Source organism: Cryptomeria japonica, chromosome 5 (genome assembly GCF_030272615.1).
Source record: "Cryptomeria japonica chromosome 5, Sugi_1.0, whole genome shotgun sequence".
Lineage (NCBI taxonomy): Eukaryota > Viridiplantae > Streptophyta > Pinopsida > Cupressales > Cupressaceae > Cryptomeria > Cryptomeria japonica.
This window is the reverse complement of record NC_081409.1, coordinates 85,191,686-85,196,319: the sequence shown is the minus strand read 5'-3', so window position 1 is coordinate 85,196,319 and position 4,634 is coordinate 85,191,686.

Here is a 4,634-nt window from a genome sequence, read left to right as displayed (position 1 = left end):
CTCAATATCCAGGATGGGATATTTTGGAACCAGTTTATCTTGCCATACTAACCTATCATAATGCCTAGGTTTAGGGATTGTGAGGTCTTCATAGATGCTAATCAAATCTCTGTCTAGATTACCCAAAATAAAATCTTTGAATAGGCTTTCGCATATAGCTTTAACCACCTCTCTGTCTTTCTCAAAGTTCATAGCTAAAGCTAAAAACATAGATGCAATATCAGAATTAGCCCGAGTTTTGTCCTCATTAAGGGTATATTATTCTCCAAACATTTTTAAAATGGCACCAATTACCAGATCATGAGGGAATTTGATAATCTCTACCAGACGGTCCTGAGTGATCACATTCAAAATTTCCATCTACTTCTTACTCCAAGACAATTTTATCATAGTATCCATTTAAATATAGTAAATCTCCTGCTAAACCTGGAAATAGCTCAAAAAATAACAAAAAATGGATGAGGAGGACACAACACAAGTCACTTATAGAATCGCTTATGAGAAAATTTGCCCCTTTAATAATGATCTGACATCATAAAATAGAGTGCATTAAACACCCCAAGCCTTTAAAAAGAGAAAATTTGGTGTTAATCTCATATAATCATATGATATCACATATTAAGCCTACCAAAAGGACATGTAAAAATAAAAAATCCTATCATAACACATATGGAGATTAAAACCTGTCTCTAGGCCACTATTGGAGATTGTCAGATTATCCTCGATCTTTCAAAAGAAGGCCCTACTAATTAATGATTAGACGTATCATGAGTGTCGAGTAGATCATAACGATGAGATAAATGCCCAGATGGGGAGAAATAATAAAAATGCATGCCCCTGAAAAAAGGCGAAGGCAACCTAATTTAGTTAACTTCGTAACTAAGAAATGAAAAAGGTCGAATATAGAAATATAGAAATATATATATATATATATATATATATATACGTATGAGAATTATCACATTTATATACTGACATATCTATAAGATATATATCTATCTATATATATATTTGTATATATATTTACATATATATATGTATATATATATAGTATATATATACATATACATATATATATATATATACATATATATATATATACATATATATATATATATGTATATGTATATGTATATATATATGTATATGTATATGTATATATATATATATGTATGTATATGTATATATATATATATGTATATGTATACATATACACATATATATATATACATATACATATAAATGTATGTATATATATATATATGTATGTATGTATGTATATATATATATATGTATATATATATATATATATATGTATGTATGTATATGTGTGTGTGTGTGTGTGTAACCAGAACAACACAAATAAATGAAAAAGTGAATATATATATGTATATGTGAATATAAAAAAAAAATGTAAAATAAAAAGCATGTGAAGAAACAATTAGAAAAAGAATCTCAATAAATATATATGTATAGATGTGTGTGTGTGTGTGCATGTTTTGTGTATGTGTATCTGTATGTGTATATATGTATATGTATATGTATATGTATATGTATATGTATATGTATATGTATATGTATATGTATATGTATATGTATATGTATATGTATATGTATATGTATATGTATGTGTGTATATGTATGTATATATATGTATATTTGTATATGTATATGTACATATACATATATATGTTATATATATACATATATATGTATACATATATACATATATACATGTATACATATATATGTATATATATGTATATACATATATATGTGTGTGTGTGTGTGTGTGTGTGTGTGTATGTATGCATATATATATGGGAAAACTAGACAATACTAGGGTAAAGAGATCAAAGGAATATGAGGCCATATCCCTCACTAAATATTTATATATGTTGAACCATTATGTGAGTGTATCTTAAAAATACTATACATCCCTAAAATTGAGGAGCTAGATCGGATAACTATACTCCTAGAGGTCTGCCAACCCTAGGTGACCATGAGGGTCCAAACATAGAGACCAAAAAATGTTGTTAATGTTACATAGCATTCTTGTGAGATGACAATACAAGAGAGCCTCTATTTAAACTATAGATATTCCATTCACTCCCAAGTTTTCTAAATCGTCAACCCTAGAATTTCCCTCTCTAAAGATGTGATTGAATGTAATCTTCTTAAAAGACTAGCCTAAGTATAATGCCCTCCTTAGTATCGTATCCAACCTCCAATTTAGCATGGACCCTTTCCTCAGAGCATTGATCACAATGGTTGAATCCCCATTGATAGCCAGTTTTACCACCGCTTTCTCTATGCACATTACTAGTCCTTCCACAAGAGTCATGAGTTCTTCCATGTTGTTAGTTTCTATACCTATTGGTTTTTCTAGCCTCGCCATCTCCATCCCTTCAAATTTGTCAAGAAAACAACCATTGCCTGCCTGACACAGATTGCCTCTAGAAGCTTCGTCAAATTTGAGCTTGTTCCACCCTCTCTTGGGTGGTTGGTACACACACTCTTCTCATTTGCGCTTTCCTTCCTTAGCCCTTGACCCAATAAAAGGAGGGATCTTCAGCCCAGTCCACTGTCCCCTCATCTTTTCATCCTAGAAGGTCATGATTGTCTCCCCACCCTAACTCATCATGACTCTATTATTTATAATCTCAATAATGGCAACTTCCATCTTATTGGTAAGTTGTTCCTAACCCAACCTCTTCTCTTTAAAGATTCATCTATTTCTTTCCTTCCACAATTCCCATATGACAATAGATGGAGCAACAATCCAAAGACCTCCATACAAGCAACTACTATTTCTGGTAGGCCAACCTTGAAACATGCTCATAATAAAACTTGGTATTGTTGAGATCCATCCAAGTTTATTATGTGATCCACATTCTCATAATTCTAGCAATGATAAGATAAATTATAGGATAATAATATGTGATCCACATTCTCTTCATCCTTTTGACAAAGAGGACACCTACTTGGGCCAACATATCCCATTTTTTTGAATGTATCAGCATTGAGGATCTTGTTCTACAGTGCTAACCATGAAAATAGTCTAGCGTTAGGTAAGCAGTTTTTATCCCAACACAGCCTCAATGGAATGTTACTCTTAGGTCTTAGTTGTTTTCCCATTAGGAGATTATAACCCTCCTTAGTGCTATAGACCCCTATTTTTTAGCCATCCCAAACCAGCCTATCCTATCTAGGCTAAAAAGAAAAAACTCTAGACCCTAGGATTCTGATCAGCTCCTCCCTTTCTCCGACTAGGATATTAATGTTGTCAAAGGACTTCCACTTCCATCCATTAGCACAGTCACTGCTCTCAAGTTCAATGTTATTATAGACATATTTTTCCCACCTTTCTTGGGTAAGAGTTGAAAGTTGGGTCCCAATCTCGCAGAAGTCTGGGAGTTGGGAAAATTACGCACTAGAAATGGGCACCCAATTTTTACAAATCGAGTGCCCATTTCACTTCGGGGGTCGGATCCATGAATAAGATGAGCGCATGTTTTCAGAAACGTGCAACCGTTTTGGTTTGGGTCCCCGAATAAAAATGGGCACGCGATTTTTGCAAATCGGGTGCTCGATTTGTAAAAATTGGGCACCCATTTTGTAAATGAATTTAATTTTTTTTAAGGAATTTTTTCCTCATTTTCACTATTTAGAAAATGGGTAAGTGATTTTAGGAAGCACGGGTGGCCATTTTCAGCTTGCCAGCCGACCCCCTAGACCATTTTTTTTCTCATTCCAAGTACGTACCTTTATTTTTATTTTTTTTCATTTTTAATTATTATTGTCCTTGAGGGCTATTTTTTTGCCCAATAGATCTTTTAAGAAATGAGTGCCCGTTATTTGAATGAAATGGGTGCTCATTTTCAAATCGGGTACACGTTTCTGAACAACGGGCGCTTGTTTCTCTTTCAATAGTACAAAGCGAAATGGGCACTTGTTTCTTGAATGTCAAATAAATGGCGCCCGTTTCATAAAAGGTGGAGTGGGAAATAATCCTTTGTCTTTGTTTTGGCTTTGGGTTAGGCTTGGTGGGACCAATCCTATGGGTGGATCTCCAAAACAATGGCTAAGGTAAAAGAATATTAGATTTCTACCTTGGACTAATTTTTTGAGGGCCTTCCTGATCGAATTTTTTGATGAAACAAAAACCCATAAGAGATATTAGTGTCTTGATTTTAAAAATATAAATTTCATGGTGATAAGATTAATTTTACTATTTTTGCATTATTTATTAATCAAAAGTTGTACCTAAACCTAAAATACTGAGGTTTAGTAAAACATTAATAACTTTTTTGTTTTTAGGTTTTTAGAAAAATAAATTATATGAAATCAATCTACATACAATTCTTTTGAAGATTTTTTTTTTTTAAAATATGAACTTTTCATCAAATTATGGTGGTCATACACCTGATGTTTTGAAAATGCACTTTATTGTTAATTAAAAATTAATAAAAAAATAAGAAAAAATATTCTCATCAATATTTGGTGTCTTAGATATCATTTCCAAGAAGGATTTACAAAAATTCATTTATTTGCGCCAAAAAATGGTGGTCATACACATGTGTTGTATGATCCTAAAACAAGCATTTTGAAAAAATGGTTTCTAAACATGCCTA